The sequence below is a fragment of the Sceloporus occidentalis genome, unplaced genomic scaffold (assembly GCF_023333645.1).
Source record: "Sceloporus occidentalis isolate IW3139 unplaced genomic scaffold, rSceOcc1.0.p SCAF_7, whole genome shotgun sequence".
In the NCBI taxonomy this organism is placed as follows: Eukaryota; Metazoa; Chordata; class Lepidosauria; order Squamata; family Phrynosomatidae; genus Sceloporus; species Sceloporus occidentalis.
In genome coordinates, this window is record NW_028316987.1 from 42,441,535 (window position 1) to 42,456,058 (window position 14,524).

Consider the following 14,524-nt stretch of genomic DNA (forward strand, 5'->3'; position numbering starts at 1 on the left):
TGCTTTCACCTCTCCATTCAGAGGAACGTGGAGGAGAGGTGAGGTAACAAGAAAGCAAGAGCATTCTATCCCCTTCAAACCCACACTTACCTGCTTCCTCAGGGGCTGCTCAACAGGTGATCAGAATAACCAAAGCTGGACTCTTTATAGTTTTGTACCTGGAGGGAGGGGAAAGGGAAAAGGGATGTGAATATATCAGCTGTATCGATGAGCAATATTTCAATCAAAGAACATGTATTCTAGTAGTGCCATTTCAAAGACAGATCAAGAGGCAAGCTGGGAGTAGAGTTGACAAAGCATATATTGGGGGCGCCTTGTTAGCTCTGAACAACCAAGACTGACAGGGTTGCACCCCACCACCACCATTAGTCCTGAGAGGGACAGCGACAAAGAAGGAGATGAATTACACTTCAGCTCCATTGATCTATTCAGAAACTGGAATGGAAGCCATATCTCAAGCTGAACTCTGCTCCAAGCTAATGGCCCAAGCAGAGCATAATTTACTATGCTGATTTTGTTTGAGCAGTAAGAAATACATGCACATACCCAGCCACCAGTGAACTACAGTAAAAGAGGAAGAGGGAAAGGTTGATGCATTTTCTGCATACATTTACAAACTAAGAAATGATCTAAAAGAAGAAGAGATCACCTGGTGGAGACAATACAACAGGAATGACAGATACACTTCTCTAGACAAGGAATTTCAATAGTGGGACACTACAGCTCAGAATACCCTGCGTCCATTGGACACTTGCATTATGTCTGATACAAGCAGGGGGATGTGCAAAAAGGACTCAAGAGTCAATCTTAAATTCAAGGAGGTGTGTACCAGAGAACTCTCTTTTCTGGATTATGCTAAGAGAATCCAGATCACCTTCACTGGTCCTTGGGGCAAGGACACTCAGGATGAAAGTGCTACCTTCAAAAGTGTTTTAGATAGATAGATAGATAGATAGATAGATAGATAGATAGATAGATAGATAGATTCATTGTTAGGCTTGTTTTTTTAAAAAAATAAACATGCTCTAAGCAACTGTGTCTGTTGCTCACTGTCTCATGTTTAATGACATTGTCAGGATCCACCACCTGTGACATCCTGAATGCCTAACCTGGTGGCACCACCAGGGTTTGCCTCCTTGTCTAGTACCATAGCCTGGTATGGTACTAATTTACGTTTTAGTTTCTTAGCTTCCATCCAGGCTGTTACCAACAGATTGACTAACACTGCCGAAAAAGAGAAAGAGTGCTGAGTGCCATAATCAGACAGAATGTTTGCTTCATCCAAGGCCACTAGGTATGGCAAGGAGTAACAGCCTGAACTCTGGGACCCCAGGCAGCCCTTGGTCTAATTTCGAAAGCCTCCAATGGATCTATTCAGACACCAGGCAGGAGCAAGCTCGTTTTTTCTATAGCAGCTCACTGTGCAAGGAGAAAGATGCAGGCATACTCCTTTTTGCTCTGGCATTTGCCCAGAGGAAATCCCAGAGGAAATATGGGCCTCAGCATGGGGGCAAGATAGAGGATAACTCCCCTTGATGGACTTGATGGGTGCACTGACAGAGTGTATTTTCAGTATTTAGCAGTCTAAATACTGATGAGCATCCTAAATCAAAAGGAGCAGGGGTCAACCAGCTATTTCTACAAGGTCAAATTGTTAGCCTATTCCCTCTATCTACTCCTCATGTTCTCGCTTCATGCCTTCCCTGATCAGTTCTGGTTTGAAACCTGTTCTCCAGCAACCCAAAGTGACATCATCTTCTGGCCTACTGAGCCTCAAGGGCTGAGCGAATGGAACATTTGTCCTGACTTGGCTGCTCCAAGGAACACAGAGAAGCTGCCTTCCAGGCTGCCACAGAAAATAGGAAAGATTTTCTAAGCTGACAGTTTAGGCCCAACTTCACATGCTGACCACACTGCCTAAGATCACACACTTACTACAAAGCGTAGCAGATGAAATCTATATAAATATGGGAGAGTATGTTGCTTGATAGCCATGAGTTTTAAAAATGCTTCTTTTGCTGTCTATATTTTATAAATTTTTAAATTCTGTTAAGTCATCTCTCTTGATACATACACATATACATATATACATCTCAGGTGGCAGATGCTGGAATGGCAGCAGTTGAAGCATCCCAGCTATTATCATGGCCTTTCTAGCTGTTTCTTGCTGCTGGAGGACAGGAAGGCCTATGGCCCACAAACTGTTATGGACCTCCCCAAACTAGGCTGCTAACTGAGTTGTAGTGGAACATCCTGTCCCACTACCGTTGTTGGAAGTAAGATGAGATTTAACTTTTGGTCCAACATCTTATATACATGAACTGAGGAAGGGACTCTGTTGTGCTTTGCCTCAGGCAGAAAAATGTCTCAAGTTGTTCCAGTTTATGTTACTTAATTGTTGGTTAGTTTCTGGAGGTGCCCATGTAGAAATACCCCTGTGGAGTAGTTCTGGTTGTGACCTTGGAACATCTTCCTGGCAATGTAGTATCCTCAGGCTTTGGACTCACCCTGTCTGCCCCACTTGGTCATTCCTCTCATCCAGATGGCTTCCTCTTTGTGCTAGGAGCTCATCTTGCTTAAACAAGGGTGGGGTATAAATACCGTAAATAAATAATAATAAATAACAAGTTTCTCCTGGTTCTTGATGTGCTTCTTGGTTCTGATTCCCTGGTGCCTATTGCCCAGCTTACCCCTGTCAGCTGCCTATAGCAAGAATGGGAAACATGAGTTTGGTGTGGTGGAGGTTTTTAAACAGAGGCTGGATGGCCATCAGTTGGGGGTGCTTTGACTGAGAGTTCCTGCATGGCGAGGGGGTTAGACTGGATTGCCCTTGAGGTCTCTTCCAACTCTATGAAACCATCAAGATGCTGTTGGACTGCAAACCCTCTCACCAAAGACAATGGTGCAGATGGAAACTGCAATCCAACAGTATCTGCACAGCCTCGTGTTCTTCATCTATAGAATATAGCAACTTTCTGCTAGGTTTCACTTCTCTAACTTTCAAAAAGAAATCTCATTTTGTGAGCTACATAATCTTTTTTAAAAAAACATAGCCATAAATTCTTCCTGCAGGTATTTTATCCTAATGGTTGTCTAATTAGTTTTGTGATGAAACATCAAAACTCCTTCAAAGCCTGAGAGTTACAATAGTGCTTTTTCAAGATGACTTAGTCAATAATGCATATAGACCATGCTTTCTCTCTTACTCACTTAGAGTACATTACCCTTTGTACTCCAGGAGTTTAAAAGGAAAGCATTTACAAACTAAATCAATGTCCACACTCGGCAGCCATGTTAATTGTGGATCCATGCACATGTTAAGGGGCAAACCATACTGTAGTTGTTGGTACTGAAACCCTAAAAGTTGCTTCTACTTTGTAAAGCACCCCAAATACTTTGAATCAGAGATGGTGAAAGAGCAGGACTAGGGGGTAAAATGAGGACATTTGTCTTCTAAATAAGATTCCTGCCCTCACCATGAAATTTTCCTTCACTTTCTAGCATTGTAGAAAGTCAGACACTGAAAATTGTTCACACGTAGAACTTTAAACTTCATTCAAGCATTTGGAAATACAGTTTAGACATCCAAAGAAAAGGGGCAAACATAATTACCAGGAGAATGCAAGCATAGCAAATATGAGAGTTTTAGGTGTGAACAATTTTCGTCTCATTTTTTACAATGCTAGAAAGTAAAGGAAAATTTCATGGTGAGGACACGTCATAGTTACTGCAATGCTAGGAATTTGGGGATTGAAGGATAATGTCATGGGAGTAAGAATTCTTAATGAGGGGACAATGACTTCATTTTAACCCACCCTGTTGTACATCTCCAAGCAAAGGAAAGTGAATGCTTAATTCTCCCTACGGCTAACATTGTCCCCTTCAAACTCCTCCCAGAGGCTTACTTGCCCTTCCATCCTGCTGTGGGCTTCTGGAGTTGGACTCATATGTCTGACATAATAAATGCAACTACACAGCATGAGTGGGGCAAAAAGAGCTGGAGAGTGAAACTGAGAGACAGATTGGACACTTGCTTACCGTTGGATCATGGTTCAGAGGGAACGCTCCTCTATTTTGAAGCCCTGATTAAATTTATTTTAAAGACACAGACCAATAAATTGAGAAAGGGGTGGCTTGAAGTTGCCCATCAAACCATTAGCATCTGGACTAGGCAGATACATGGGTCATCTGGTCACAATTGTCTCCATTATCACCAGGTATATTTTACAGTTGACCCCTCTGTATCCACAGATTTTTTTTATCTACAGATCCAACCATCCACTGTTTTGAAAATATTCGAACATAATATAAATTCCAAAATCAAACCTTGTTTTTGCCATTTTATACAAGGGATACCATTTCACTATGCCATTGTATTTAATGAGACTTGGGGATATCCATGGATTTTAGTATATAGAGGGGGGGGGGATACCAAACCCCAGCTGATACCAAGGGCCCACTTGTTTCTATCTGAACTGTAATAATTCTGTCTTAATTTGTTTCTCTATATGCCAATCTGTGACCTTTTTTCTCCTCTTTGAATGAAGAATTTCCTTTGATATAGTGATGCATAAATGGTCACCTTACTTTCTCTGTTGTAAACGGCATTCTCAAGGGTAATTTGCAAAAGGAATAACTGAGACCTTTGCTCTATGCAGCTGCAGTGACTATATAAACTATATAAAAATGGCTCTACAATTTGAGGAAAAAATAGTGTGTAAAATGACTGCCTCCCTCCAACTTTATTTCTTTAAAAACATTTACTTAAGTGTAGGTTCCACTGAACCAAATGGGGCATATGTCTGATTAAACACTTCTAAGATAATAGCACTATTATTTTCTACCTACCAACCCATCTTTAAAAACCTTTTAAACATTTAGGTTTGTACTCAGATAAATCATATTTATTTATTGCAAACAGTATAATAATAACAACAACAACATTTAACATTTTTCATAGAAAAACACACTGTGACATTGGCTGGAATACACAGCTGCAGATGCATAACTTTGAGTTACACATCTGTAATGGATTTGTTAACAATGACCATGGAAGAAATACATAAATTCAACCTAGACAATGAAGAAACTGAAATAGTTAAAGAGTTCCTGTACCTAGGATCAAGCAGTGATCAGAATGATGACTGCAGTCAAGAAATAAGACCACACTCTGAGGTTGTGAAGTCGAAGGCTTTCATGGCTGGCTTCTATAGTTTTTTGTGGGTTTTTCGGGCTATGTGGCTATGTTCTAGAAGAGTTTCTTCCTGACGTTTCACCAGCATCTGTGGCTGGCATCTTCAGAGGTTGCTTGGCCACACATGCCCTTGTTTTGATCTGGGAAATGTTGGAGAGTATGCAAGAATTTTGCAGTGATCCCCCACGCCACCCAATATGGGATGGGCAACACTAATCAGCTGGTTAATGTCAACTGCCTTGCACAGTGGCAGCTGCCCAAGATGTACCCTGATTTATAGAAGACATTATATATGAAGGCTGGCCTGGTTTGGCCAAAGTCCAGTTTCAAGAAAATAAAAATGACAATCGGGACTTTGGGTGTTCCTCATCAAAAGTGGTACCTGGATAGCCATATGAACAGGCATGTGGGTTAGGTAGCCACAGTCCTTCCCTGCCTATTATGGTATTTCTATGAAAATCTATTAACAGTACTCTTCAAGGCCTTCAAGATTCTAAGGAAGATATAATATCAACCTAGGAAGACAAGTCTAAGCGAATAACTGTATTTTATATATAATTGTATGGAATTGGTTTTTTTTCTAATAAAGACTATTATTAAAAAATTATAGTAACTATTTCCAAATTTGCTTCTCAACATATAAATTGACATCTGGAAATTAGACTTTGGAATGTTAGGTTTAAGAATTCATTTGATTCTGTTAAACATTAGAAACTAGGGAATAATTTATTATAGCAACATTAATAATTGGATATTTTCTAATCAGTTGATGGAACATTAGTTAACATTTGTTTAAAATATTAGTTTTTGACAGACTATAGGGTTTAAAAAGAAGGGCATAGAAGCTGTCATCAATGATAGGTTTTATTACTCATTTGATTATTGGTATCTCCAAAATTGCTTCAATATTTTATATAGTTTAGCTGTTCTTTTATTTTTTCTGGATTCTTTCAGATATCATCAAATTAATTTAAATCTTCCTCAATAATAATCAATAGATTATTGCAATAAAATTTGGCAATGAAGCAGCAGGGAGAACTATGGGGAGTGTAATGGATTGATTAGAAATGATGGCAATGTACAAATAACAATATTAGGTAGGATCACCTACTTTACTTTTTTGAATGGGAGCGGTCATAAGAAAGGAAGGGAGATGTAGAAAAAGACAAAGAAATGTTAATGTTATATATTAAGGTGTTTGTTGTTAAGGGAACAATGGAAGTTTTGTAAAAATGATACAAGGCATGAGATGACTATATTAGCTTTTTATTTTAATTTTTATATTGTTAAATGTATGATATAAATAAAATTATAAAAAAAGAAAAATGCAGAGTGCACGCACATAAGATAGCAATTCAGACAAACATGGTATGCAGAACTAACTGAAATGGAAATATGGAAAGGGGATAGTGGCATTTTTAAGAGTTTGCAGTGGGATTATAAATACCTGTCCCATGAGAAGACCGTGGAAAACTGGAGTGGCTCAGTCAGGGAGGTCTGAGGGCAACAGAGAACATAGGCAGAGTGCAAGGATGTATGCTGGCTGTGTGCAGGGGTTAGGTTTTGAAAGTATGTTTATACTTTAAAAGTAGCCCCGAGTCAGTAAGAAAGGTTGGATGTTTTGTTGTTTGTTTGTTTGTTTGTCTTTGCCAGGAAATCAACAATGGGATTCTGGACTGGTTGGTGCCTTTAATTTTAGTGTGATAAAAACAGTCATTGGATCAGGCTATCCCTGAGATGGATGGATGGGGAAGTGTTAACCTAAGACTCATAGGCATGGTTGGAAGCATTAGAAAAGTGGGTGAGATATTACAATTGAAGGCTGAGGAATCATGTAGGGCTCTCGTAACTATTAACCCAAACAGCTTGGTATTACTTTTGGAACAAGAGTCAGCCATACCATCCAGCAGTATTTTGTAGCTCCCCCCCCCCCCCTTCCTTATTCCAAGTTATCTGAAGTTTATATTGAGAGTAGTGAAGGGGATTTATCTTACCTTAACTAGCATTTTGGCCTGGAAGCACTTAGCACTCAACCTTTCTGTACTGATTCATTGTTGTTGTATGACATACACTACCTATCAAAACAAATGGAAGTTTTATTATACAGGTGCTCCTTGGCACTGCTTGCTTGCTATTCAGAACTTTCCGTAGTGGCAATAAAAGTTAAGAACACATGCTCAAGGAGCTGTAACATCAAGGACTGATAAAATTGCAATTTTGAGCCCTATATAGTCCTCTAGCAACATTGGGTCAGAGTGAGAAGATAGATGGGAACAGAAGTTCAGCTGTATCTCGACGAATAAAGTTTCTCCACCTTTGTCTATGTAGAGAAGGTCAAATCATTTAAAAGAAGAAGAAGGAGAAAATAACAGCCTTTACATCTAGCAGGGTCTTCATTGCATTTGCCTAGTATGAAGTTCTTTGGATAAACAATCACCAATTTTCTTTTCATGGCAATATGTCTTAACAAAAGAAAATGGTCAAAATCACTTGGAAATGCAGCAGCATTCGAGTGTTTTTCAAATACCATTTTTTGGTAATCCTCTACAGGCAGTCCAAGGTCAATCTGATGTAATATCTTTTTCGGATTACTAGGGCAATTGAGAGATTAGCAAATTGGAACTTTCAAGGTTTATATTGTTTGTGACAGATTATCATGGTCTAATCTTTCCTTGGAGATTATAGAAAATAATCAAGCAGAGTCTGGATACTTCTTTGCCTTTCTTTAAGATGGCATTCCTACTTACTAGCAATTTGCATTTCAAACTAAGAAAGGTTGCATTTCAACTGGCTGGAAATCTTTTCTTAAAGATCAATGTGTTCTACAAAGTGAGCCTATTCAAGCAGAATTACTACTGAGTTTAATGATGTCTACTCCCAAGTAACTATGACTGCCCCATAATTATGAGATTTTAAGGAATGTTGCGGAGGGAATAGGCTCCCTTCAGTATATCTAACAAAAAAAGAGGGTATCATCATCATGATAATAATAATGGTGATGCCTAAAGTCATAGGGAGATGAGTGTGAGGTCTCCTGCCTGAGGCTATGGGAGTTGTTGTGATGAGTTGCTGCATTTCAAAGTACACTACAATACCACTGTGGTTTTCACTACTGAAAAGTGAAGCAGCACTTTGGATTTTGCTATTAATTGCCTTCAAGTGGACTTTGACTTATGGCAACCTTAGGAAGGAGAGACCTCCACATCACCCTTTCCTCAACAGCCCTGCTTCAGTCTTGCAGACTCAAGGGCTGCGGCTTCTGTGATTGAGTCTATCCATCTGAAATGTGGTCTTCCTCTTTTCCTTCTGCCTTCTACATTATCAAGCATGATTGTTTTTTCTAGCAAGTCATGCCTTCTAATGATATGGACAACAGTCTCAGTTTTGTCTTCTTGAACTTTAGGGAGAGTTAAGGCTTGATTTGCTCTAGGGAGACTATCACACTGGGGCTAACGCAATGGTCCTGTAGTTACTGCAATCCCTAGCGTCTTTTTTCTTGGGAATGGGACTGTATGTTGGGCATTTCCAATCTGTGGGCCATTCTTTGGTTTTCCATATTTGTGGGCAGATTTTAGTTAGAACTAATGTAGACTCTTTCTCTGTAGCTTGAAACAGCTCCATTGGTACGCTGTCAGTTCCTAGTGCTTTATTTCTCCCAAGTGCCCTGTGTGCAGCTTCCACTTCACTTTCTAAAAGTATAAGTCATCTTCAGATTGATCTTCTATGAATGAATCTTTTGTCTCTTTTATACATTTCTTTAGTTTATTGTTTCTATTGTTTTTCAAAATTTGTACTTTATAACTTTTGTTTTAAAAAAAGCAGTGAATTTCCACTTACGGTATACTGCAGCTGTTTATCCTCGAGGAATAAGGAACGGTGAATTGGTGGGAAGTGATTATTTCTCCCCCGGCTTATTTTAGGAGAATATCTCACTGTTAAATCCCGCTGGGAGAGACGCAGGATCTAAAAGACAAAAATGGGTATTATCATACTTACCTGTGCCCGAGCTGTACAAAGCCCATATCCTTCCGACCCAGGCAGCCTATCTGCAGCCTGAACTTCTGCTGTGGCTTTTTTAAGAACGGGAAAATCTCATTATTGAAAAAGCCACAGTAGAGGTCCGGGTTGCAGACAGGCTGCCCAGGAAGATATGGGCTGCCTACAGTCCAGGCTTTGGTAAGTATGATAATGCCCATTTTTGTCTTTTAGATCCTGCGTCTCTCCCGGCGGGATTTTAGGGTGTGATAATCTCCTTAGTCTTCTCTTCCATGCTCAAGAAGAAATATTTAAGATTATTATTTTTTTCTTTGATAAATGAGCACCATCTAGTGTACAAAGTCAGTCTAACCTCTTGGATGGCATCATGGGCAGCTAAAAAGTTAAGGAAAGTCTACTTGTACATTCTCAAAGTAGAAACTGACCCATACCTTGTGTTCCACCATGACACATTGTCAAGCTTTGTCAAAATAGGAAAAGGCTGCCTCGGTCAAGATAGGAAAAATAGCTTTGCACTTTGTCATAGTAAGATCTTTTGATTTTATAAACTATAACGTTGCTGCACTAGCTCTTTAATCTGGGTTTCTGCATCTTAGAAAAAAGTAAATAAAGCACATGCAGAGTGCATTTGCTCAGGAATGGTGAAGTTCAGCCAGACCTTCATACGCTGAATAAGAAAAATTTCCAAGTGAAGAAAGCCTTGAACTCTTGTATTATGTCCCTTTCAAAATTAACCCTTTCTTGGACCAATTTGTGCGGTTATGAGGCCAACAAGAATGCTGAGCACAAATAGCTGTGAATGACAAATGACAGATGACTTCTAGAATCTGTCATATTTCCTCAGTATTATCTGTGAAGATGGCAGTGCATTTTTCTTCATTTTCTCTGTAGGGTACTTTGAAGAGGGTTCCAGCAACATGAAGACAACTTCATTTAAATCAGAAATGCTCTGTTCTGGGAGGGGGATTATTCAAGAGAAGTCCTCAGGATCCCTTTCAACTCTATAGTTCTTGATTCTAAGAGATTTGTAATAAGCACTATCAGCGTGGGTTGCCCTGAGATAATAGCTCTTAAGGCTTGTTTGGGAATGGTTGACAGCTGATAACATTCTGGTTGTGACACTCAAGATTTCCCTAAAGCATAGATGATATCCCCATCCCACCTCACATATATTATGGGAAGGGCAGTTGCATCTGAGCATAAGTAGGTGATGAAGAAGAACCTGTCAGCTCTGTGAGACTAAGAGGTGCTTCCTACAAGAATCCTCAACATATCAAAGGGTCATATCCAAATCCTTAATTTGGGCCCCCAAACCTGCCCTTAACTTATACATGAGAATGACTTATAGTTGAGTATAGATGATAATAGTTATTGTTAATTTATTTATTCACATCTTCCTTTATTAATTTATATCCTAGCCTTGGGACTCAAGGATGTTTTAAAACAATACTGTAAAGATGTTATTCTGGCCTCTTTTGGAAGGGAATTTTGGAGCCTGAAAGTACTGAGGAGCATCCTTACATACCTGTGAGGATGGTGGGACAGAGAAAAAGGCCTCTCCTGATGAACTCAAGACACAGGCAGGCTTGTATGGGAAAATACTGTCCATCTGTTAATTTGGTCTAAGCTGTATAGGGCTTTAACCAACGCCTCGAATTGTACCTGGAAATGGACAAGCAACCAGTGGAGTTGTTACAACAAAGGACTTGAATGCTTCCTGTAGCCAGCCTGTTAGTACACCTTGCATACCCCACCTGTACTTGGCATCTTCATATTTCATATCAGGGACCGGTATGTTCTTTATTGCTCATAGGACCTTTTGGAACGCTAGGTGACGTTCCCATGGGAAAAGGAGCAGACCTGAGGGCATGTGCACAATCCAGGGAATACTAGAGTCAAGGCTAAATTGGTGTAGTAATCACTCCTACAGGATCCTTAGAGTTGTAGTTTTGCGATATACCACCACTCTTTGGCAGAGAAGACTCAAGACCTTGTAAAACTACAAATCCCAGCATTCCACAGGATGGAGCTACAGCACTCAAGGTGGTATCAAACTGCATTATTTCTACATGTAGATGCCCCCTCAGGCATATGTGACTTCTCTCTGAATGGACTGTGAAAATACACTCCTGGCTTTCCCAGGCTTAGAGGTGAATCCAGAATTACATCTAAACTGCAGAGTTGTGTCTTCATGAGAGTGTGATCCCATCCAGCACACCCTAAAATTCCTGTTGCCTAATTTGTTGTTTGATTGACAGGGCACACCTTTGTCTTATCTGGATTTTAGTTTGTTCACCCTTATCATATCAATTACTGATGACAGAAACATGTTTAGATCAAAGATCCTTGGAGGCGGAAAGGAATAACAGTTGATGGCATCTGTGTGCTCAGGGCAGCAGCACTCAAAACGGCAGACAACCCCTGTCAGTGGTTTCATGCTTATGTCACATAGCGTGGAGAGAGAACTGAGCCAAGGGTGTCAAGGGTGACGCCAAAGGAATCAAAGAGTCCCTCAAGCACCATCACCTGAATTTCCAGAATGCCATAACATTGGGCAGATAAAGTGGTGTCAAACTGCACTGTTATATCTGTGGCGTGGAGGCACTTCTGGTTGATGATGCTGAAAGCTACCAAGAACAGGTGGCTATTGTACTGATGGAACAGGACTTCAGTACTGAATTCTTAACAGCGTCCAGTCATTTTGGGCCCAGCTCTTTCTTTTTAAACATTATTATGGAGGATCCATAAGAAGACGGAGCGGGAGGAATTGTGTGGTCCATCACCTTGGGACATTAGACTGTGTAAACACAGGCCTCATACAGACAGGCCAAAATAAAGCTGCTTCGGGTCTCTTTGGAGGTATGCTGTTTAAGTGATGCATGGGTCCTAAGAGTCCGGAAGCTGCGTCAAAGCTGCGCTCCAGAGCTTAGGATTGGAGTGTGGATTTGGCGCGACTTCTAGACTCTTAGGAACCATGCATCATTTAAACAGTATTCCTCCAAAGAGACCCGAAGCAGCTTTATTTTGGCCTGTCTGTATTGGGCCACAACTACATTTGCTGACATCTGCCCACAGCATGTGTGCTATAGTCATTGAAGGTACATCTTCCTCCATCCCGGTTCCAGGATCCCTGCTGCGCCTTCTTTGGGTCAGGGCTTGAAGTGTCATCTTGCTCCCCTCATGAAATCCACCTCTTTGCACTCAGGCTTATAATCAGCAGAGACTTTGAACATTGATCAGAAGAGGGACTATAGTCAAGAAGTTAGAAGGAAACCAAGAATGGGGAGGGCAACTTTGAAAGAACTAGAACAGATCCTTAAATGTAAAGATATACAACTGAGCATGAAAGTTAGATTCATAGAAGCCATTCTGCTCCCTATTACCACATAGGGATGCTAGAACTGGGCAGTTAAGAAAGCGGATAGGAAGAAAATAAACTCATTTGAGATGTGGTGCTGGCATTTCAAATTGTTGCGCCAGTTCCATCATTAACTTCCATTAACCTGTCATTAAAGCGACATTGTATTAACGCAAACTTCCGTTAATACAAAATGCCAGCCGATGTCGCTTGAGTGATGGGTTAATGCCAATATGTGGAGAGATCTTGTACCACCTTTGAGACTCACTGAAAGAAAGAAGTTGGCAACAAGAGCTTTCCTAGACTTCAGCCCACTTCCTCAGATGCAGTTGGATATAATAATAGTAATGATAATGATAATGATGTGGAGAGATCTTGTAGCACTTTTGAGAGTAACTGGAAGGAAAGAAGTTGGCAGCAGGAGTTTTCCTAGACTTCAGTCCACTTCCTCAGATGCACCTTCCTCTTCAGTGATTGTCAACCTTTGGTCCTCTAGGTTATTTTAGACTTCAACTCCCATAATTCCTGAACAATGGAACATACTGGCTGGGACTTCTGGGAATTGAAGTCCCAAACATCTGGAGGCCCCAAAGGTTGAGAAGCACTGCTCTAAATACTTCCTCTAGATACTTCTTCATAAATGCATCTGAGGAAGTAGGCTGGCGTCTAGGAAAGCTGCTGCCAACTTCTTTCATAGAATCATAGAGTTGGAAGAGACCACAAGGGCCATCCAGTCCAAAACCTTGCCACGCAGGAAATCTCAGTCAAAGCATCCCTGACACATGGCCATCCAGCCTCTGCTTAAAGACCAAAGAAGGAGATTCCACTACACTCCAAGGGAGTTTGTTCCACAGTTGAACGTCAGGAAGATCCTCCTAATGTTGAGCTGGAATCTCTTTTCCTGGAGCTTGCATCCATTGCTCTGGTTCCTAATCTCTGGAGCAGCAGAAAACAAGCTTGCTCCCTCCTCAATATGACATCCCTTTAAGTATTTAAACAGGACTGTCATATCACCCCTTAACCTTCTCTTTTCCAGGCTAAACATCCCCAGCTCCCTGAGTCGTTCCTGATAGGGCATGGCTTCCAGACCCTTCACCATTTTGGTCGCCCTGCTTTGGACACGCTCCAGTTTCTCAATGTCATTTTTGAATTGTGGTGCCCAGAACTGGACACAATATTCCAAGTGGAGCCTGACCAAAGCAGAATACAGTGGCACTATTACTTCCCTTGATCTAGAGACTATATGTTTATTGATGCAGCCTAAAATCTCATTGGCCTTGTTAGCTGTCGCATCGCACTGTTGACTCATGTTCAATTTGTGGCCTATTTGGACTCCCAAATCTCTCTCACATGTAAGTAGTTTGCATTCAACTCATCAGAGAAGGGAGGGAAAAAGGGGTGAGATCTTGCCTTTCGCAGGAGGTTCAGGCAAAAGCAAAATGCTGCATCATCTCCTATTTTGTCTTCTTCATTAATAACTTTATTCCTCCCCCTGCAACTCCACCACTATCACTAATTTTCACCACATTGATGACAGTGGTGTACGTCAAGCTGCTTTTCCTTTGAGACTTATTGTATACCCCCCATGCACCTGGTTTATAAGAGGAATTGTGCTCCCAGAAGCATGTTTGTACTTAGGACGGTGACACAAGGGGCGTGTGCACCTTGTTTCAAAGGAGGAATCTGTGCTTTTGTGGGGTGTGGGCTTGTGAAGGATGTCAGTTTCGACCCCTGACTTCTGGATGTTCCCCTTCCCAACTTAGATCAACTAATATGAATGTAAACATGAGTTAGCATTCCCAAGCTCTGCATTTTAGATCTTGAATGGTTTGAAGAGTGTGTCTCAAAGGAGCCACAAGATCTCTCCACGGACTGCTTTGACAGACTAAGAGGGCTGTATCTTGGAGTTCTACCCCTCTCTTCCATAAAACGACTCTGAGGGACACAGCAGCAGCAGCAGCAGCAACTAAGGGGAC